A 24,313-nucleotide genomic window follows, 5' to 3' on the forward strand; every position below is an offset into this window, starting at 1 on the left:
CGAGGACTATGCATTATTACTGACAAGTGTCCCATTTTTGCTCACCCCTGGTGTCTCGCGGAGCCCGACCAATCTCACCTTCAAGCTCAATCACGTGATCACGTTACGACTGCTACGTCGAATAACCCTCGTCTCTCTTTAGACGAAAACTTAAATCGAACAATAGTTCACAACCACAAGAATTGATGACGTAAAATGTAGCTGACTTTTTTTTTTACTCTACGGCCGGATCACAGCCTCCCTCTGATTTCACATCACAACTATTCCCGCCTCCACCCAGAGTTTCTTCATTACATGATCAATTAGCAAGTCTATTCTAGACTAGCGTTTTTGGCTCACGTCTGATTTTATTATCACGTCCATTAGCAGAGTTCTGGGTGACGGACGACGCTACTCTGTAATGAAACAAATCTACACGCCAGTCATGCGAGACAGCGCGCGATGGACCTCGTTCTGAGACAAAATATCTTATCATTAGTTTTCGCTAGGTCTGTTTACAGCCACGATGGTGTGTCAAAAGTCAGGTCATCCAATAATTACCTCCCTTGTCACTGCCTCTCATTTCTATTCTCGTAAACATTTCAAATCTAGTGAAAGGAAAATAGACATGTATTCAAAGATCTGAAAGCTAGTTAGAGATCTAGTCGTTCACAAATAAATAAATTGAAATAATTTAAACGAAAAGTATGCGCCTTATAATAGTGTTTATTTTCGTTTCCATTACAGTATTGTACTTAAAAAAAAAAAAAAAAAAAAGCGACAAAGATTCGCCAAAAAGAAAACGTGAAACTATTAATCACATCGGATTTTCAACTGAGATTTAAAGCAAATCGTCAGACAAGACTAGAGATCAGCCTTCACAAGACGGATCAATATTTAATGAGTTCAATTAATCAGTTAATCAAGTTACTATAATCTACTATTTACTTATAAGTTAACCCTGCTTTATACTTTCTAATTCATTTCATTCTAAGTATGTATGCAAAATATTAACATTTAAAAAATGTGCTTTAAAAAAATTATAAGAAAAAAAAACACATTGAGAAAAGACAATACGAAACGACGCTTCAGTTTTGATTAATAGTAATAAGTACGGGACTTAACTTTAAGTTATGGCCCCGAAGATGATCACATACTGGCAAGAACATCTGCATTAAGAACAGCATAATGTCTTTTAGCAAAACCTGAAACTATTGCTTCAGCAACTTTAAGCTGAGAACACATTCAAATAATTGATTGAATGGAAGCGGTTAGAATGATCCTTTAGTTTAAACAGGGTCAGATTTAGAAATAGGCAACACAACCAATAGCTTTGGGCCCCAAGAAATATTTAGTACTGACAGGCAATACCTAAACCTATAAAGAGACACAAAAAGGTCAAATTTCTCAAATATCTTAGAGCCTCTTAAATTCTAAATAAGGCAATGAGTTAATAGCACATTTATTGTGGTATTATTCAATAGCCAGAAGAAAAAAAAGAAAAATAATCTGTATGTAATGTTGCTTTTTTTTCAAGAAATATATTCTAAGATTATAACACTGGTAGCTTGTATTTTTATTTTAGAGAAGTATAAGTCACAGCACTAACATTAGGAGGTTGGGGTATAGCAATAAGATTTGGGATCTTTCTAAAAAAAATGACTTTTTTTTTTCTCATGGAGGACTTAAAATATAACTCAATATTAAATATAGCAACAAATTAAGAAAAGCTAGGCATTTACCTAACTAAAACTAACATCAAGATTATCTTGAATTGTTTCAATGGATTGGTATTTACTGCTGTTCAATGCATTAGATATAGGCTTAACATAATTTAGTTAAGTAAGTAAAGTTCCCCTTTAGGACCTTGACCTATATAGGACAGATGATATAAAAATAAATGCATAAGTAGAAACAGGAAGTAGCCTTTTAAAACATTTGAATGAAATAGTCCAGAAGTATTGTTTTTCTTCTGGGCCCTAATAATTACTAAGATAAAAATTAAGTCTAACTATAAATGTATTAAGTTCTAATTATTACAACAAAAAAAAAAAAACAGTTATACTTTTGCATCTATAAATTTTCAATAAACTTTGAGAGCAAGGAAAGAATAAGTAATTGCCATTTTTTTATTACACCTCCAAAGACACAGACATTGCACTAGTACAAGAGAAATGTTGGCAATTAAAATATGTGTCCACCTTTTAGAAGACATAATGACAGAGAAAGTGATGGGAGGACAACATAAAAGAATGGACGGGCCTGCCATTGATAGAGGTTCTAACCAAGGCAAAAGACAGAGAGAAATGGAGAAAGACGGTCGACGAGTCTTGCTTGGTGCCCCAACGGTCCAACACACTAAGGGATAGGTAAAGGTAAATGAGTGTGAGGCTATAAACAGATTATATGTGGACAGTTGTGACCATGTACTGTTTTCACCATACTGCTCATCTAAAAGATTTGTGTATTACATATATTCATTACGTACTGTTGATTCAACTCTTGATTCATCTCTTGATTCATTTGTGTGTGTGCGCATGTCAGAGTGTTTCGTTTGTCTTTTACATTTCGGAAGTACCTTCAGAAATGAATAGTACTCTGTGATAGACAATCTAGGTCTAGATCTTCTCTAAAAGTTATACTGGGTACTTTCTAAAAGACAAGTCTACAAATTTAAAACAAAAAAGAATAACTAGATTTATATCTACTCAGTTTCGAACTAAACTACAACTAATAGGCAAGGAAATGTGTTTTTTACTTACCCAAGGCAACAGTGATGCATCATCCTTGATGACTTCGACGTAGTATAATCCAAAAGAATGAATTTAAGAAATATTTGACACAATCACACCTACACTAACACACCATGATCTGACAATGGTATTTTATCTCGGAGTAGATCTAGATCTATAGATTCTCTATATCACTTTTTTTATTTTATATTCCTTACAATGGAAATAGCCCAATACACTAGACTTAATAACCGAAGTACCCTTATATAGCACTTCTGGTGGCTGATACAAGAATAGAACCATACATCTAAAGATAAAGAATAGATCTAGATTTTAAGGCTTCAAAAGACGAACACTTTTGGAACACGACTTTCGAAAACCAGAATGAGAAGGGGGAAAAAAGAGCCACTTCGGGTTTGTAGCAAATAACTATTGACATAAGACTAGAATTACACCATGATCAATAAAATCACTAAACTCAGAAAGACAACAGCAAAAGAAAGAATATAAAGTAAAGTAGCTCTACATGGAACACTGAGTCATTACTTGCAAACAGAAAAACACAGCGTCATAAAGATGCTTAGAGACAAAGATAAAGGCACATTTCTAATCCCATATGCTAGGACAAATTCATACAATTTCTCCTCTTCCTTAGTGCATTTAGAGCATAAAATGGGTCGCCTGAGGGTTGGATTAGCCTGGGGGAAAATGATTAGATCTACGTAGATCTAGAGAGGATCTAGAACTTAATGATCTAACATTCTAACCAGATCTAGATCTCATGTGAAAGACTAGACCACTCTAGATCTGGATTGTCACATGGTAATGCGCCTGACAATAATGTTCTTTCTAGATTTTAGATATGGTAGAAACGTCTTTAATGTAAGCCTTTAGGATAGGATAGTTATGCCATGATGATGATACTGCGACTATTTAAACACACAGACTATAGAATAGATTAGATTTTAGATCTAGATCTAGAGTAGATCTAGATATTGAATGACTAGATCTCTATTCGTTGAACTAGACCAGTCGAATCAAGATATATGTCTAGATCTAGAATCTAGATTATATATTAGTGTAACTGTAAGTAGGCCTACAAGTATAGGTCTAGAATCTTCCAGATTAGAGTTATAGAGTCTAGAGTTCCTTTTTTAAATAGTAATAAACGAGCTTTACATTTTTATTGTCTAGATATGTATATCTAGATTATATTAGACCTAGATCTATATACTGATACTACTCAACCCAAATACTTTTACAGATCTATAGATCTCTTTAATAATACAGACTAGGGTATGCATTGCCGGCATTGATAGATTCTATTAACACATGCCATGAGCCATGCTGGCCATGGCCATGGTATTCATGATTCACATCTGGCTTAGCAAAAATTGGATTTACTCATTTATACAGATATTTTGATTTCATCTAGAGATAAGATCTATATATATACATCTATAGATTCTAGATCTAGATCCACACATCATGAAATAGATTATACTACACTTCCAACAGAATTAATCCGAGAAATATAATCCAAATTACGAACACACTGTAACACAGTAATGTAATCCAAGGAGAAAACAAAAGTGACAAACGACACGAGACTAGCCTCTGTTTCGCCTCAATGGTCACGTCATATCCACGAGCTTCCTGTCGTCTGATAATTTTAACCAATGCTGTTCATTCTAAAAAAAAAAAATTATAGAATATAATTTTAGTGTTTTGGATTTATACGTTTAAGCCTAATTCAAAATCAATATTAACTTGTGTTGTAAAGATGTTTTTTTAATTAATGATAATAATATAGACGTCCTTGGTGACCTTTATGGATTCATTCGCAAATAGAAAGCATGGTGCATTGCGCCAGTTGCGGTACTAGCGAAATGTCCCGGCGCTGTGTGAACAAGTGTATCCTATTGTTAGGATGAGAAGCCCCATTCGAGTCTTCATGCAGAAGTAATCGTACAATCGCTCCTATACACGCACACACACACAACAATGCCTGTGAATCCTTTCAACAGCTCGTTTGGGGGCTTTCGATCGTTCATCAAATTTAAATTGTTCGCCCCCCCCCTTGCCCGCAAATCCACCCCCGCTGCCGCCACTTGTTCTTTATAACTGGTCATTCACTTGAACTAGTGGTAGCTTTCGAGATGGATGAGAAGAGGGCAAAAGGTCACCTAGGGTTACCTTGATTAGCAGACTGTCCTCCCATCGGTAACTGTTGGGAAGGACTTGCCGTAGCGGTATGTATTGTGACATAAGAACGAGCCTTCTGGTCAAAGCTAAGTTGCGGCGTTTTTTGTTTGTTTATTTGTTTGTTTCTGAAATAGTATTCTATTTCTCGGTCATTTCTCTACCACGATCAACTGTCAATGTAATCACAATGAAGTAAAATATTAAAATACTTTAAAAAAAGAAAAAAATCTTTGAGGAAAAACGCAACAATTAGAACTATTATATCTCAATAATGTAGAATGCATTTCCTTTTTTTATATTAAACAAAATAATCAATTACCAATAATGAATCTGCTTATTGGTTAATTATTGTTATTGATTCATTAGCGGTCGCCGTAGGGAAAAGTCACCATTTGGCTTTGTGCTGTCCGTCTGTCCGTCCTTCTGTCACGTTTAGATCTCAAAAACCAATTGCGCTAATTCATAAAACGATATATCCTGTATCGCGCTCAAAGAAGTTGAAACGGCTATTGATTCATGTTTTTTAGGTGCAATAAGTAATTGTGTAAAGTTTCAACTTGATCCGAAAACGTTAGTGGGGGAAATAGCTTTTTCAAACTGTGTACCACAGACAGAGTGTGTTGATAACTTGATATAGCATTTATAATAAATACGAGTCCAGTTAAAACTGGAATAGAAGAAGAAGGCGACGCCTGTAGAATGCAACATGGATGTCTTCGTCTAGCTAAAGAGGCAGGCCCACTGCCGCTCCCACCGATCGACCCCCTGCAGCGATGAAACCTCACAGCCCTCGACATGAGGAAGATTCTGTTCGGGACTGTGACCTCCGTGACCTATGTCGAAGGTGCCAGTTCGGGACGGACAGATCTAAGGAGGGGGCAATGGTGTGACTCAGGTGGTGATTCAAACATGATACAAGACAGCGCTAGACGAGCGGTCAACCGTGACTAGTGACGACCTAACTGCTTTTTCGGGAAAGATCTGTCAGTTTCGGTACAGATAGCCCAGTGTTTGAAGTCAGTTTGGAACAGCTGAACCCAGTGAAAGCCCAGTACAAGGCGGAGAGGCCAGTTTGATACAGCAGTACAAGAGTTGATACGGCGGTACGGTTGCTAACTGTGAAGCATTAATTAATACAGTCAGTGGTACGTGTTTCCAATTGTACAGTTTTGACCGTGATTAACAGGACATTAATGTGTAACATAATTTTAGAGCCCTGAGTTGTCAAGTTCTTGGAGTCGGTAGTGCTGTGTTGCAGTCAGCAGAGTGTGGATAGTTAGAGGCGTTACAATATTAAATACCATGATGTGGGTGTTTCTTTCTTGTTAGCGGTCGCCGTAGTGAAAAGTCACCATTTGGTTTTGTGCTGTCCGTCTGTCCGTCCTTCTGTCACTTTTACATCTCAAAAACCAAAAGCGCTAATTCAAAAACGATATATCCTGTATCGCGCACAAAGAAGTTTAAACGGCTAGATATGGTCTTCTGAAAGTTAGTCCTTTCTTTTTTACTTAAATGTGGATGCTTTTCAATCCACTTAGTATAAACTACTGTCACCGATTTTCATTTTCTTTGCCTAATTTTTTATTTGGCAGATGTATTAAAAGAGGTCAGAGAGGAAGAGTACCTTCCAATTTAAAGTTTAAATATTGACAAAATTGTTGCCAAGGTAGATGTTTTTCTAAACACTGCTTCTACCATCAGAATGACAGTTTAGCTTAAATTTCTATAGAGATGTTTATTTTCTAATCAACCCAGCTTGATATTTAATTTGAAAAACAAAAAACCTAATGAAGAGCAAATGTCAAGAGAGCAATCACTAGATGCAAGAGGAGAGTAATGGGAAGAAAAACCCAGCTTGGTTTTATTTTTTGCTATCTTTTATGTTTTTAATAGCTAAGCTCTGTTGTTAACGATTGTTGATATGCAGTATCGGTATACTGGTAGACAACTTAACCTTGTACGAGTAGGCTAATATATAATCTTTACTTATTAAACTTTAAATAACTTGCATACATTCCTTGTGAATAATACTAAATATAACTGTAATTTTAACATAGAGAAAATCAACGTTTGGTAAAATGAAATAAATGTAGTAGACTTTAGTAATAACATTCTTTAACAAAATCAAACTCCCGACTATAACGCAACCTTTCAGTCTCACATTCTGGAGTCGTCTGCCCTAACTAAGACCAAGTGACGCCAATGCCACCTATGTTGCATCATTCACAACCACTGGCTAACCTCTTCCCACGGTCACCATAGAAACAACACACACACTCTATATCAAGCTCCAAATCAAGACTTGAAGCGACTAAATAAGTATTAGATGTATTTGGGGCTATTCAACCCATTGGCTTCAGCGACTGAATGAAAATAATGGAATTAAATTAAATAATGCGAAACTTTGAGTTCTATTTGATGCTTTGCCATAATCTGTCATTTTAGTTGCAAGGCGTTCTGGACATCTACAAACAGCTAAAAACAGGACAGTCATATATACATATACATTAGGATTTAAAGACTCTACAATCTTTTTCTGTAAGCCGTCATCTGTACTAATCATCAGCCCATGAAGAGGTAAAACAGAAGATTATAAAGAAAATTAGTTGACAACAGTGGCGTAGCTAGGGTGGGGGGAAGAGGGGGGAGAATTTGAAAATCCCCCTCAGGGCCCCCACTTAGGGGGGAACCCAAATGAGTGTTTTTTTGTTTTTTTTTTACATTAAAAATTAAATATTACACAAAGAGGTCAAGCTTCAGGGCCCCCAAAACGATGAAAAGTTCCTGGCTACGCCCGTGGTAGACAAGACTTCTACATTATCGATACCTTTGCAAGCTTGAAAGCAAGAAAATAATACTTAAAATGTATGTTTTTTTAAGTCCATAACAGCTTTTGAATGTTATTTTTTAACACGATTTTTTTTAAATCTTCAAAGCAGTGGCGTAGCTAGTGTGTTTGTTTGTTGTTGTTTTTTTTACATTAAATATTACGCAAAATGCAGGAGCCCCCAAAGAGGTTAAGCCCCCCTGGCCCCCAAATGATGGAAAATTCCTAGCTACGCCCCTGCTTTAAAGTTAAGTAATCTTGAATTGTTTAGCATTACCAGACGTCTTATAAAAGGAGAATATGCACTTTTTTGACTGGGGGGGGGGGGAGCGTGCCATTTGTCATTCATGCGTTGGCGTTAAATGTGACTTTTACTCTTTTCTCTACTGCTATGGAGTTTTATCCAACAATTGAATTCAGTCCTAAATATTTTCTGCTTTAAACGCGCACTCATTTTAAATTATATATTGTCCACTATACGTGTAATGGTTTCAATTAAAAAAGAAACATTCCACTAGAATAGAAAGATTTATCTGAGTTAAAGAAAAATGTTGAACAAGATCATTTCACTCTTAGCCCATAATTTCTCCCACGGCTGGTCCATGGGGGCGAACTGGCCACATGGGGAGTCATCCATGAAATTGGCCTCACTGACCCCCACTCCCACGCCCAGTTTGGACCAGCGACTGACACTCGTTTCTTGTTGTAGCCGCTACCTGAACAGGTGATTTGACCGGATATGGTGGCAATGACGTCATTGGTATTTGTTGACTTCCATTTAATTAACATTGTTAACTTCTTTATAACATTTTTTTTTGTTAACTTGTTTCTAAACCCACGTCTCTTTCTCTTTTCATTGTTTTTTTCCTTTTATTTATGAAACAGGAAGCATGTATGAAAACTTCTTGTTTGTTGATTGTGTTGTCTGTTCGTCTGTTTGTCTGTTTCGTTGTTCTCCTTGAACGAAAATGACCGCACAAGAATGAAAATGTATTAATTAAATCTTTGAAACAAAGAGCCAAATAAAAAATTAGCAAACAACACAAACACGCACACACACACATGCTAAAAACAATCATGATTTAACATCCACACATTACGAATACCTTTTGATCCATATATACATCTATCCAATAACCAACGGTAACCAACACACACATACAGACGTTCGTTAAGATGACGATACATGCACCTGGGAGTTGATACATACAAACACAGGCACCTGGGAGTTGATGCACACAAACACGGGCACCTGGGAGTTGATACACACAAACACGGGCACCTGGGAGTTGATACACACAAACACAGGCACCTGGGAGTTGATACACACAAACACAGGCACCTGGGAGTTGATACACACAAACACGGGCACCTGGGAGTTGATACACACAAACACGGGCACCTGGGAGTTGATACACACAAACACGGGCACCTGGGAGTTGATGCACACAAACACAGGCACAAACAGGTCACGTTAGACAAGCATATTGCAGTAACTCCAGTGGCGGACTGAAAGGGTTAATGTGTGTGCGGCCTACTGATACACACGACTCAGGCCAATCACACAGGTCAACGGATCAACTGCTGTCGATAGACAAGGGACAGTACTGCTAGTTCACGCAAATATGACCCATGTTGTGGTCATGTGACCGAGAGCCTGCACGGACTAGTGACAGTGTGTAGCAATAGACAGTTGAGTCCAGTACAGCAAAGCAGTAAGGACTTGTGGTACCTTTGAGTCCTCGAAAATGTAGCTGTACGAGCTAGAGCGTGACCTCCGTGACCCCTATGTCGGCGGTGCCGGCTAGAGAGACTAGTAATGTTTAGTTATTCAGTTCTGTTAAGTTCAAGAAAGCATTTGAATTGATGTAGCCAATTGTGTTGAATTGGCTGTCGATGTATTTGTAAATTAAACCGCCACTTTGTTACTTGAAGCTCTTGTTGTCAAGTCTTGAGTTAGATGTGCTGTTGTGTTGTTAAGTAGTGTTTGCAGAAGGCCTGATTGTGAAGATCGTAACAATATATACAACGCGCACTACACAAACCGTTTTTTTTTTTTTTTTTTTTTTTGGAATTTAGCACTATTAATTAATATTTCAATGCTTGCAGACACTATAAAATCAACATATTATATTTGTTTAAAATGTTTGACTCCAAAAGTACCGCGCCAGAATGAGATAGTCTTATGGGTGATCCTTGACTTATGGTACCAGATTGCCTGTAGACAATGCAACCGCTGTATGTGTAGTAAATCTTCACTTGTAAAGCTTGACATAACTTAAATAACTTTATTTGTGAACAAAACTAAATACAACTTTTATTACAATATAAAGAAATTGAACTTGAGATAAAAAGAAATAAATGCAGTAGACTTTAGGAATAACATAAAATGGTATTCTGGACAATACCTAACTCCCTACAAAAACACGTCCTTTCAGTCTAGCTTTCTGGAGTCGTCTGTCTTACCTAAGATCATTGACGACAGTGCCGCATTTCTTGCATCATTCGCACTGCATAGCCTCCCACCGTCACTATAGAATCACACACAGACAGGCGCCAAGGCTAATGCACCATAGCGACGTCGGTTATGCAACCTGCTTGGCTGCTCTGGCGTAGCCTGACGTCTGAAAGAAAAGTGAAGTCACGTGACAACAAAAGTGTGAGAATTCTAATAATACACATTACATAGTCTGTTTCAGTCATATAGTTATATCTCTAGGTATTCTCAGTTGTCAATTCGTACATATGTCAACTTTGTGCCAAAAGCAAACAAAAGGAAAACTTAAAATCGGACACAGGTATATAAAGAGTTGTTGGAAGTGATAAAATATGTTGGTCACCGGACCTAGGTCTGGGTAGGATTACAACTCTCTTTAGCAATAAATTCCAGAGGCATTAAGTTGAACTATTATTCTGAAAAATTAGAAAGTAGCTTTAAATTCCATGACTGTGAATGGAGTTTCTCATTGATAATACAGATCTTGAACAGATAGAGAAGTTAACCTACGGGTGGAGATGCATTTCATGGTGTTGCATGTCGGATTGTAAAGCAGGATCCTTCTTTCAAAAAGTACGGTTTTTCTGAGCAAACAATCCATTGGCCTGGTGATTAAAATCTACCTCTTCAATACAATCATTTTCCCCAATGGCCTCGTACGCTTTGAGACGTGGAAGGTAGAAAGAGGCTAAACGTGGCTGAGCATTACTGAGAACATCTCAGAACATCTTTCTCTTGGCGTCTATAACGCATTATTTTTCTCATTGTAGGAAGATTGCAAATGAAATAAATTAAATTAGGAAGGCCAGTGACATATTGATACTGAACAGTAAAAGACATGCAAGGTGGTAATTTTTATTTTTAAAAGTCGCATTATGGAAAAGTGCATTTTTACCACTTGGGTGTCACTTGATGCGGTCCCGCCTCCCCCGCACCCCCCTAGTGACGACACTTGGTAGAAATATGCCATCTTATCTTATCTTACTTCAAAATAAAAGATAATTACTTCGTACGCATATTCATGTTTCAATCCATACCTGTAGGCCTATATCATAGTTAGTGAGTTCAATTCTGCTAAGTCATTGGTTTTCATCTCTGATACAGGCAACCCGCTCCATGCTTTAAAGGCACTATGGGAAAAGGAGCACTTAGACTTTAGGATAAGTCCTATCATATTGAAAAAGTAATTTGTCTTTATCTTTTGAGTATATTATTAGGTTGTTGTTGTTTTTTTCTAATTTGTAAGTTATGGTTCATTGTTTTATGTATTATTGCTGGTTTAATCTTTGTCTTAATGGCTAATGTATGTGTAAATGCGTAAATGTGTGTATATATGTGTAGGTATGAATGTGTGTATTTCTCTATTTATTTATTTGTTTTAACCTACTGAAGAGTTGACTCAGTAACCTGGCTAGACTTGTTCGTGAGTAGAACCAAATCAGTGGTTTCTACGGATCTGCCGCTGACAGATCTCAGACAAGTGTTTTAAAGGTTGTCCAGCTCTAGCGCTTAGACCTAGTTTCCAAAACCATCGTCGCAAGTGACGGGTGCTATCTGGCAAGTCATCATATTGCATTACCATCTCCATGGCAACACACCGGCCGCCATTACAGCATATCTCCGCACCCGAGTATGAAACCCTCCATCGCGCAACAACTTCAAACGAGAGAATGGAGAGGGCCAGAGATCACGGTAAGAGATAGTTTATCCTACCACACTTAGCGATGCGCGATTCGGACATAGTTCCGGCCCCCGAAGATGAGTACATACTGGCAAGAACATCTGCATTTTTCCTGAGTACGCGTTAGCCAGGAGCTCGCACCGATCTTGTGGCCAGATTGGGTGAAATTAAAAACTTTTTTTTTTATTAGTTGTAAGTCTTTCGGGGCTGTGGAGGTGTGGGGGGGGGGGGAAGGTTTCAAGAAGATGCGCAATTGAAGTCTACGGGCAGATAACCGAAAGAGATTTCAAGGATGAAACAGTGCATCACAAGGGTGATAATAACAGCGGAAGGGGGATAAGCTGCTTAGAAGTTTGAAACAGGGAGGAGAGTTGTGCTCTGCGCCCAAGGATACAGATGGGAACACTTGGTTGCTCGTCGTCTAGGGCTGGTGCTATCTGATGCCTGGTTTTTAATAGCTCAGCGATATGGGCTCCCTACGATCTGCCTCGGATCGTGTCAAAACAGGTCACAGTCTGGCTAAGTAGCCCGCGCTTAAAATATTCCGTTAGCCCAATACAGTCATGTCCCTGGGGCTTTGTGTGTGGGAGTCTACGTGTGTGTTAGAGAGAGAGTCTATGTGTGTATCCAGTGGAGACACTATTACGAGACCTTTAAATCCTATAATCTTTATAATTTTATATTGGCATTAATGCTGACTAGTTAATGTCATATAGTTAATGTCATGACATTCACGTGAAACCGCACGTTCAAAAGTTGAACTTCAAGAGTGAAAAAAAAGTGCTAGATTTTGTAAAAGATATTTCTAAAGTCTACTACGATTATTTCACTCGATCACAAGTTGATTTTGTATCTATCTATCTATATAATTCTCTTCTTCCCTCAACAGTTTAAACAAGAAGTAAAGGAAAGATCTCTCTCTTATTTCTGCGGAGTCACCCCACGAAATAACAATAGGGGGGGGGGGAGAACACGTGGGTATTCACACGTCGCTACGGATGGCTGCGCGCTGGACTGTCAAACCCTGCCCGCTCCCATACCCTTTCGTCTAGCGGGAAGTTTGGACTAAAAAGTAAACTATCTTCAACTCTGAAGGAACATCCAAAACATGTAAAACATTTTACAAACATTTTACAAACATTTTACAAACACTAAATAGCAAGGCATTGTGAGGCCCTATTAGAAACGGATTTCGAGGGGACAAGTTTGGGTAGGGAAGCGGACAATAAGGGAAATTTAAGAGTTTGTATTAGGAAATAAATTCGTCTTTGCACTTTACTCATTCCTTACTACGTACAGAATTACTTTACGAGCCTTGCGTGTAGCGAAGTCATACAGTACATCATAATAATTCTGTTTCCTACATAGATCCCGCTCAATAGCAAGAATTACCAAATGTTTCAATCTATCTTTGAGAATTGTTGACCTCCTGGTAAATCGACATGAGGGCGCGGGAAATCAGTTTTAAGCTAGAAAAATTGTTTAATTTAATAGTTTATACACCTTGAATTAGCGCAGGTCCTATGAAAGTGCGGATCCTTTGAAAGTGGGGGCCCACTGCGGTCGCATAGGTTGCAGTGGCCTAAGACCGGCTATGCAAAATAGCGACATATGGTACGCCGCCGGGCGTCTAGTATATTATAAATTCACAAAAGGAAGTTATTTTATTGAAGTTTTATTTTATAGATTACGCCTAAAACGGTTTAGTTGTCTACCAGCAGTTTGGTGCTACAAGTCAACAACCAGTAACAACAAGTGGACACTGTTATTTTAGAGATTATTTAAAATGATAAGCTTGAATAAATAGCCACTGCTAGATCAAAAAGGTTTTAAGAGAATAACGCACGCTTTGGGCTTAATTATGTCCTGCCGTCTGTTGATGTGTGTTTTATATAGGTTGCACCAATCGGTGTTTGGGAGTAACATCCATTGTTGTTGTCAACCAATATGGCGTTAGATTAAACAGCTGATTTCACGTCTTATAAGTTAGAGTCTTGTTATTATTCGTTCATAATAATCAACACCGCCCTTTCAGCACATAGAACAGCAAGCTCTCTCCAGAGAGAACGGTCACAGGCGACCTCCACAGCCCCTTCCCAGCTGGTGTCCATGGATGTTGAATCTTCTTAGAAGGTGAGACTCCTTGTTAGACGTGGACGGCCCAAAACAATGCGGTCGAAAAGAAGAAACTCACACAAAAGTAAAATTCATAACCTGTCTCGTAGCTAGAAATTAGCCATCGTTTGAGGGCCCGGAGGGGAGGGGGGTGAAGCTTAGCCTCTTTAGGGGCTTCTGCATTTTGACATTCGACATCATGACCTGAGATAAAAGTGAGGACCGGGAGGATTTCCAAATTCTCGCCCCTCTCCCCCACCCTAGGTACGCCACTGTTTAGAACATAAGTCATACATAGTTATTGCATGTATTGATAAATCGAAGCAGGACGTTTTGGCGCCGCCGTTTTGGCTCTGCCGTTTTGGCGCGAATGTCGTTTTGGCGCCGCAGTTTTGGCGCAATGGACTTTTTTTGCGCGAAATACATTATGTACGTTTATTATACTATTTCTTTAAAAATAATTATGCATATCTATGTTTTGCATGAGTGTTTGTGTTAAGACATATTTTTCACATATAAAAGAAGAAATATTTGTGTCCGCTATTTTGGTATTTAATTTTGTTATTTAATTATTGTTAAATCTCTAACATTACACAACACTAGGCTGCCACCCATACTTCGCAGTATGCATGCATGAAATAGTCAAAATTATTAAGTTATTAAGACTTTTTTTCGTGGGAGCGAGGGGGGGGGCGGGGTAGAATATATATGTTCGGTTTGTCTCGGTATAAAATAGTCAAAAATTCTGTTTGTTATAAATTTTTAAACACATTTTTAAGCGAAAAACATTAGTAGCTTTCGCACATTATGTATGTTATTTAGGTTAGGCCAATAATAGAAGATGCATCCTCCGTTTGGGACCCCTCAACTCAAGAAAACATTAAGAAACTGGAACAGACACAAAATAGAGCAGTGAGATTCATAACAAACGAATATTCACATTTTACTAGAGTAACACCTTTAGTAAAATTACTAAATTTAGAAAGCCTTCAGGACAGAAGACTCAATAGTAAAGTAGCAATTATACATAAAACACTGAACCATAATCTTCAAATACAAAAACAAAATTGAATAAAATACTCTGAAAGACACAAAGATAAAGGCACATTCCTCGTCCCATATGCTAGGACAAATTTGTACAAATACTCCTTCTTCCCTAGTGATATTAGAGCATGGAATGGGTTGCCCGAGCTAGCCAGGAAAACCAGTGACTTGGCAGAGTTTAAGTCATTTGTTAATATGCATGACTAAATGCATGACGCGTAGGACGTAATCATCTTCTTTTTTGAAGTAACGTCTGTATTATATAAGATAAGATAAGATATTTGAGTAATTATTTGTATATCTGCTCCTAAAACATTTTTTTATGTAAGCCATAACAAGTCCATGAATCAATGTGACTTATCATTTACTACATGTAAATGTGCGTTTGTGTTTCACAGCATTTTCTTTAATAAACATTTTGGCTTGTGTATGTGTGTTTATTCAGAGGCACACTTTTATTTTCAAAAGTTTTTGTTTAAGGAATTAGATCTACATTAAAATTAAAAACAAAAAAAAAAAAAAAAAAATGTAACGATGATAGACAAAAAAATTGATGCAGTTATTTGTTTACATTAACATTGGAGTGAAATGTGCCCAGAAGAGAGGGGGCGGGATAGATGGGACAGTTAATGACCGGTCCCAAGTAGATGATCGCCAGACGCATGACGCCAACGACCAGTGCTCGGTGCTGGTCTTGTCTTCATTTATTTAACTCTACCTGCGTCAATGCGAGATGTGTCACCCAAATCATATCCACTACCCAATTCCTCAAAATATATCTTTTCAAAGTATCTTAGTGTCGTGAATTTGTTTCTATCTATTGTCGCCCATAGTGTTTGTTTACATTTGTGGATTCACGTTAGAGTTTGTACCGACCACATTCCGAGTCTTGATCTTTACTATGTGTGGAGTTATTGTCGTCATTCAGCGTAATAGAGCTTTAGATGCTAACATGGTTTTTGTTACATTAAAGTGTGACACTTAGCTAGTTCGTATATACACTAATGTCAAATAAAGAAAAAAAGTCTTTTGGAAAGAAATCCAAAAATGTCATCCAGTGTGATTAGCAGAACTCACTTATAAATAAAGAGGAGAGGATAGCATGTCATTACCATTCAGGAATCTGACTTATTCTAGGCCTATATTCATGAAATAAGCAAAACCTTTATAATTAAAAAAAAAAAAACAATTCGCTGAACGGTGTTAGAATTCATACTATACATACAATATTATGGTAGAGTGAAATAAACATTGTTATAAAAGCTACATGCTTATTAAATTATCGTCAAATAATATCTCGCGCCAAAACGTCCCGTCGCCAAAACAGCTTGCGCCAAAACGGCGGCGCCAAAACGACGGCGCCAAAACGTCACGTACCGTGATAAATACAAGAGTGCAATGCTACAACAGCTTTATAGCAAATTTTTAACAACTTTGTAACAAGTTAGTAACAACTTTATAGCAACTTTGTAACAACTTTCAGTCGATATGCAACAGAAGGATTTTCTGCATCACCTACATCATTTAGGGCGAAATCTAAAACAGAATCACAAAAGCGATAGGGCCCCTTTAGGAAGTCCTGACTATTGTAAACAAAATAATCGCAACCTAAAATTGTACGCGGTGGCTGAGTGGTTAAGCACTTGGCTTCCAAACCTGGGAGCCTAAATTCGAATCTAGATGAAGACTGGGATTTTTAATTTAGGGATTTTTAAGGTGCCCCCGAGTCCACCCAACTGGGTACCTGACTTAAGTTGAAGAAAGTAAAAGCGGTTGGTCATTGTGCAGGCCACATGACAGTGATGACACCCTGCTTGTTGACCGTTAACCAAAGAAGCAGATAACCTGAACATCATCTGCCCTATGGAAAGTAAGGTCTAAAAGGGGAACTTTACTTTTTTTTTATCTTTAAGATTGTACGATCAAATTACGAGAACCGCAGGGCTGGCTAAGACCTTCCTACGTGGAACAGAACCAGGTAAGGAAGAAGAGGAAGACAAAATAAACGACGGGAAAAAAATGTCAAAAAATGGAATAGGCGTATCAATGGAAGAGACTCTCATCTTAGCAAAAGACAGGAATAGGAGAGAGACAGTCCACAGATCCGTCGTGGTGCCCCAAAGGACTCAAAGACCAAGAGTCAGGTGAAGGTAAGTTTGATATAATAATCATTTAAGTACCGTTGGTGGTGGGTATTGTTTGAGCCCTCGGTGTTATGTTTCTTCTTCTTCTTCTTCATCGTTCTCATTGTTATGTTGGAGTGTTCATATGACTAGACCAATATATGAGATGAACTGCGCAGTGGTTTCCAAATCAGGGAGCTCTCCATATAGTTTTCTTTCTATTGGGGTGATTTGGGGCCAATGTCTTATACGGGCCTCTTGGTAGAGAGAGCAGTTTTGGAGGACGTGGTCGGCATTTTCTGGTGATACTCCACATGGGCAGATTTCACTGGTTCCAATTTTGAGCTTCGGAACATGTGTTGTCGCATTCTGTTGTGTCCGGTTCTGAGTCGAAAGATTAGACGTTGGTCTTGTCGGGATAGCTTATAGGGCGTCATCTTTCTTGTGATTTGGATGGGAGCTCGTCCATTTCTCATTTATTTTATCTACAATTATTTTCTTCATTTCTTCTGGATAGAGTGCAGAGTTTACTTGTGAGTTTGTTCTCCCACTCTTGGCGAGTGTGTCAGCCTTCTCGTTTCCTACTAGTTGTATGTGAGCTGGTATCCATTGAATAACAGTTTTTTTGCTGTTGTTGTTGAGCTTTGTAAGTGCTGTTTTGAGGTTTTTTATATAAGGGGAGTTTTGCAAGTTTTGGAGGGTTGTTTTCGCGTCTGTTAGAAAGACAATCTGACTGTGAGGGGAACTTGGATGATTTGCTAGCATGGTGGCAGCTAGTGCTAGTGCTTCCCTTTCTGCTCTGTGAGTGTCAGAGAGCTCTCCAGTTGCAATGGATTTTTCTAGTTTTCCTCCATCTGGCCATTCGATAAGTATTCCAGCTCCTCCATTTGTGGTGGCTTTATGGGATGAGCCATCCTTGTAAACTCTGATCCACTGATTGCTAGGGTAATTGGTATGTAGAAAACAGTTCACTATTTCCTTGAGCTCTGTTGGTCTGTAATCAGATTTTCTTTTTATGTTTTCAATATGGTCCCTTATAGTAGGAAGAGGGCTTTCGTCCCAGGGTGGAGATTCATTATAGTGTATCGAGGATTCCAGAGTAATTTTTTCAAGTTGGTGTTTCTTTTTTAGGTTTAGAGATTCCTGTATGAAATTGGTCCTTTTGAGACGATTTTTTGTGCTAGTTTTGTGGATTTTTGTTCTGAGTGGGTGCCTCTCCAAGGTTTCCAATTTAGTGAATTGGGAAAGGATTTTTATTTCTCTTCTTTCATCCATAGAGATCAGGGCAGCGGTTTCCTCCATAGCTCTTATGGGTGTTGTTTTGATTGCTCCTGTCATTATCCTTAGACCAATATTTTGAACCTTGTCTATTTTTCTTAGGTTGGTTTGGGCTGCTGAGCCCCATGCTGTGGCACCATATTCTAGTACAGGTCTTACATAACTGGTATAGGTCTTTTTCAGGATGTTGTGATTAGCTCCCCAATCTGTGCCAGCTAATTTTTTCAAGAGGGATAGTCTCTGGATGCCTTTACTCTGTGTTTTATCTATTTGGTTTTTCCAGGTTAGTCTCGGGTCATAGGTGACTGCAAGATATGTAGGGCTGTCATTTTTTTCTAAAGCTTCCTTATCTAATGTTAATTTTATTGTTTGTTGTTTTGTTGACAGTGAGAATATGGTATATGTTGTCTTTTTTGTGTTAATGGACATGCCCCAGTCTTTGGACTAATTATTGAGTTTATCAAGAGCATCTTGTAATCGAAATTTCGATGTTCCTACATATTCTTCTGTGCTAATTAAGGCAAGGTCATCTGCATACATGCTGCTTTTAACTTTTTTTGGTAGGTTTTGATTTAGATCGTTTATGAATATTAGGAAAAGTATTGGGGATATGACTCCTCCTTGGGGGACGCCATTTTTTATACCCACTGTGTGGCTTCTTTGTCCTTGCATGCAAACCAAGGCTTTTCTATTATTTAGGTATTCCTTTATCCAGTTGTACATTCTGTGGGATATGTGATGCTGGATTAGCTTGAGCAAGAGACCTTGTTCCCAGACTTTGTCAAATGCGTTTTCTAAGTCAACCCACACAATTGTTGTTGGTTTCTTTTCTTGAAAGCCGTGTTATGTGAATTATGTATATATGTGTATGTCTATTATCATGCGAAAGTGTTCAAACTGCTACATCAATGTCTTAATGATGTATTTAAATGTGGTGTAGCATGAAATGTATAAACAACCCTTTTAAAAAACAACAACATTGAAATACTGTACAGTACTAAATGTGAGATATTGTAAGAACCTGAACTACATTTTGCCGTAAAAAAATTGGTAAAAAGTTAAAACTAGAATTTGTCAGTATATGTTACTTCATTTGACGATTAGCTGTGTGACTACGCTACGTACAGACTTACTGACTAGGTAGACTTATCGCCTTCGTACTGAGCCCAAGTAGAAAGATAGACAGATCGCATTACCACGGATGTACCGTCATATGACAAATGAATATGAATGATTGCCTCCCTTGGAAATAAATAAATCTTTTTGACTAATTTACTTTTTTTTTAAATTCTTTATTACACAGGCCAGACTGGCGAATTTAAAAAAAATAAAAAACACCCTAAAAAAAACATTAAAACGAAGTAGAAAGATATAAATATATTTTTATATATTTTAAATGAGATCTGGTGAAGAAGGTTTTTGAAAAACTAGATCTGCGAATTGATTGACAAGCTAGCTGACTGCCTTCTCCACGTCAGTTCCATGCTCTGACACAGAGACAGATAAAGGGACAGAAGAAAGAAAAATATCTCACCAAGTCCATGAGGTGTTTAGATTTACCTCCCTTAGATATATTTTCAACCTACCCCTCCCCATCTTCACTGCAGGACAGCCGCCATTAGAAGAGTTTTTTTTTTTTTGTTCTTTGTATCTCATCTTCTTTCTTGAATCTTATCGCTCTGTCTATCTGGTGAATACATTTTCACAGTTCAGGAATAATGTTTTTTTGTGTGTGTGTCTGCCTTTATCTTTCGTTCTTCGTCTAGAAATCAAGTCTAATTGGATCACATCGGTGCACGCACTGTGGTGAAGGGGAAACAATAGAGAAGTCGGTATCGTCTGCCCGCCACCATCTTGAGATATCAAGTCAACATACCAGGCGGGGCATAGAGATCTAAAGCTCGAGGGCCTAAGCAGAGTTTCATCGTCTGCTGGTAGATCTAGATTTCATTTAAGCGAAATACGGTTGTCCTTATTGAAAGAAGGCGCGGTGGTAGAGCGGTAGAGCACTTGGATTCCGAACCGAGAGTCCCGGGTTCGAATCCTGGTGAAGACTGGTATTTTCGGGATCCTTGCGCGCCTCTGAGTCCACCCAGCTCTAATAGGTAGGCCTACCTGGCATTAGTTGGGGAAAAGTAAAAGGCGGTTGGTCGTTGTGCTGGCCACACGATTCTCTCGTTGACTGTGGGCCACAGAAACAGATGCCATAGTGGTCTGAAAGAAACTTTATTGTTTTTTTACATTATTGAAAAATAAAATGTTTTTAACGTAAAAAACATAGAAAGACAAAATAATTCAGAAATCTGAAACCATAACAAGAACATATAATTTGTTTTTAAAAGTATTTACAAAATAAGAAGGAAAAGGATGGCACAGATCACAGTCTAAATTCGAGATACCAAACAAAATAACTAATTACCAATAGTTAATTAAGCAATTGTTGATTTTTTTTTTTTCAAATTGATTCCTGAGTGGCCAATTATGTCTTAGGCTCAGCTCTGCAACAAAGTTATCTGCAGGTGGATCCGTTTTTTGTCAGGCATATATTTCTCAGCCGCCTCCGCCGTTACATCCCAAGTAGCCTGTCTTGTCATAAGTTGTCCCATTTACACAACTGTGTCTTGTTCACCCCCTCAACAACTTCCCAAAACAAATTGACACTCGCTTCCTGAACTCTTTTACTACTTCCTAACGGCGATGGCATGGCCTCAGATCCACTGGTGTCTTTCCTGCAGGACTAAAAGGCGTCCCCCCCCCCCCAAACCAAGACCATTTGTTATATAAGGCCTCAACATTGACCCGAAATTTTTTTTTTTTTTTTTTAAGAAAAGGGATGTTCCGACGACATATGGTGCACAAAGTGGAAGTATCGATTCCAGCCATGACAAGAATAGATTTAGTGATTGTTGACTTTATGTTTGAAATTTGACTATGAATTTTAAATTTTGATATATGATTATGTAATAGAAATCTATTTTTGTTTCACTCTCTTTTTACTCTCGCTTTTTGTAAAAGCTTTATGGACTTATTTCTTAATTTTTCTTTAAGAAGATTTCCATCTTTTATTTTATACTGCTCTTTGCTGGTTTAAAGATCTAACTTCTGAATCATAATCATAGACACTAGATTATTTTTTAGTAGATTTAAGTAGATTGACTAGAATCTAGATCTAGTAGGCTATAGTATTCTGAACTATTCACTATTTCTAGATATATATGATACTGATAGTCTTTGATGGTTGCCTGGTCGTGTGGTTTGCGCGCTGGACTGTCGTTCGGATTTATCTATGGTCTCCCTCGGGTTCAAACCCTGTCCGCTCCCATCCCCCGTCGTGGCGTCGTCCTGCGCCGCCTGCGGGAGGTTTGGACTAGGAAGTAAACTGTCAAACTGATAATAAATTAAATAAACTATTTTCAACTCTGAAGGAACGTTCGAAAAATGTAAAACATTTAGATCTAGGCTATAATTATAAGATAATCTACTAGAAATAGAATTGAGCAGATTTAACATTATCTGTCACAATCTGGTCTGTGGCTAGATTAGAACTAGAACTACTCCATCATCTAGATTTAGATCTAGAATAATTCTAGATCTATGTCCTATATGTGTATGTATGTGGTGGTAATAGTAATGTCAATGGACTCAATGATGTAAAATTCTAAATCTAATTTAACTAGATTTTACTAGATTTCTAGTAGATAGAATAGAATAGATCTACTTGTCTTAGTCTTTGGCCTTACTCTTAGTCTAAAGTTAAAGGGAAACTCTGATGGTTTTGATAATTTTTGATATAATATTATAAATATATGTTTTGATTTACAGATAATGAATATATTATTCTTTTTTTTTATTTGCAATAATAACTTAGTAATTGATATTTTACTGACGTAATTTTCCTGCGCATCCAAAACAGTCAGACTTTCACCGGGTTTCTATGTGACGTCACAAATACGTTTAATTTAATCTATTGACTTCTGTATAATGGGAGACCATACAGCAAAGTTTACATTCTCATTAAAGAAATATATCTTCGTATATGCAGTTAGATCTAGGATCTTGTATGCAAAGAAAAAAATGCGTATTAAAAGTAGATTTACATGCTTGACTAACCATGGCAGTTTGTATTTTCTCGCCAGACCACTCAACACACAACAAACACTATCGCTTAGTTGTCTTGTCATGACCGACTACACGTAGTCTCGACTAGCCTTACACTGACCAGTTTGTTAAATTAGAATCAGTCAGACACACGATCTATTTACTTCTAGAGACAGGGAAAGGCTTAGATCAAAATGTTACTTTTTTTCTCGCGTTGGTTATCCAATGCTTTTAGATCTATCTATACATGTATATATATATATATATATAACTGTATCATAGATCTGGACTAGGCCGTCACTAAGTCTAACATGACCGACTACACGTAGTCTCGACTAGCCTTACACTGACCAGTTTGTTAAATTAGAATCAGTCAGACACACGATCTATTTACTTCTAGAGACAGGGAAAGGCTTAGATCAAAATGTTACTTTTTTTCTCGCGTTGGTTATCCAATGCTTTTAGATCTATCTATACATGTATATATATTATATATATATATATATATATATAACTGTATCATAGATCTGGACTAGGCCGTCACTAAGTCTAACAGCTACTGTAAGAATGAAGCGATACGATTGGTCAAATCTAGTTTCTCTTTCAGTATTGTTGATGGAAGTGACGTATGCCTAACCTAAAAACAAAATCTCAAAGAACCCCGTTTTTTTTTTAGATGTCAAGAATTTACTGACTAATTTATTAAATATAAATGTTTCTAAGCATTTAAATACAAAATGGTAAAATGTTTACTATTACAACTTTTCACGCAGAATTTAAATATGTCAATAACTCAAATTTGAAAAACCTTCGGAGTTTCCCTTTAAGTCAACATTACTTATTTAGTTATTAAATGATAATCAAGATGAGTTGACTGTTGTATAACTCAGTGAAACAGTTTACATACAAATGTTTGTTATTTTTTTTAATAAAGAATCAAACTTAGCAGCTAAACTCAGCCCCAAAAATTAATGATTCATTCATCATTCAAACCATTGGATCCACACAGTCCACAGAATTCAATCCTTGATTCCTGTAGTCTTTGCAAATGCTACACTAATGAAATATATAGCTCTAGGTTTAGTTAATATCTGTGGCATTTTACTTCTTTAGAGACTATTTTATTTCTTTTTGCAACTTCTCATGTAATTATAGAGTCCAATCCTTGATACACAACTGCAGTCACAGCTTGGGCATGGATAAATAACTTTGAGCTGAGTCTGAGAAGAGCAGTTGAGTCCCTTTACCAGCTGGTATAGTAACAGATTTGAGCTCCTTTACCTTTTTCTATGCTTTTGGTTATTCAATTGGTTTTAAAGGCTGCACCTCCAACATTCATAAACTCATATATTCTCATTCAAGAGATTATTGTTAGCATAATTAGTTTCTTTGTAGAACATATTTTAAAGCTATTTAAAGAAATGATTAATTAGAGAATATCCAAATCTTATTTAAAGAATGAGTACTAGGTGATTGGACACCACAATTGTACTAAACAGAAAATGTCCTGGGCATGCTACCCTGCCTCAGTGGCGCCCTGGTGGAAACGATCGTAGGAGGAAATGATTAGGCTAAAGGGTAGCAAAACAAGACTCCCGTGGGGGTGCCTAAGGGGGTGCGAGAGCATCTTCATTGCACTGTGCAGAGTTGTAAAAAACCTTGTCACAATCCAGGTGCCGTTCCTCAAGGGGCCGTCACATAAATGGCGTGTCCTGCACAGTTAGCCTGGTATAG

This window comes from Biomphalaria glabrata, chromosome 13 (genome assembly GCF_947242115.1).
Source record: "Biomphalaria glabrata chromosome 13, xgBioGlab47.1, whole genome shotgun sequence".
Lineage (NCBI taxonomy): Eukaryota > Metazoa > Mollusca > Gastropoda > Planorbidae > Biomphalaria > Biomphalaria glabrata.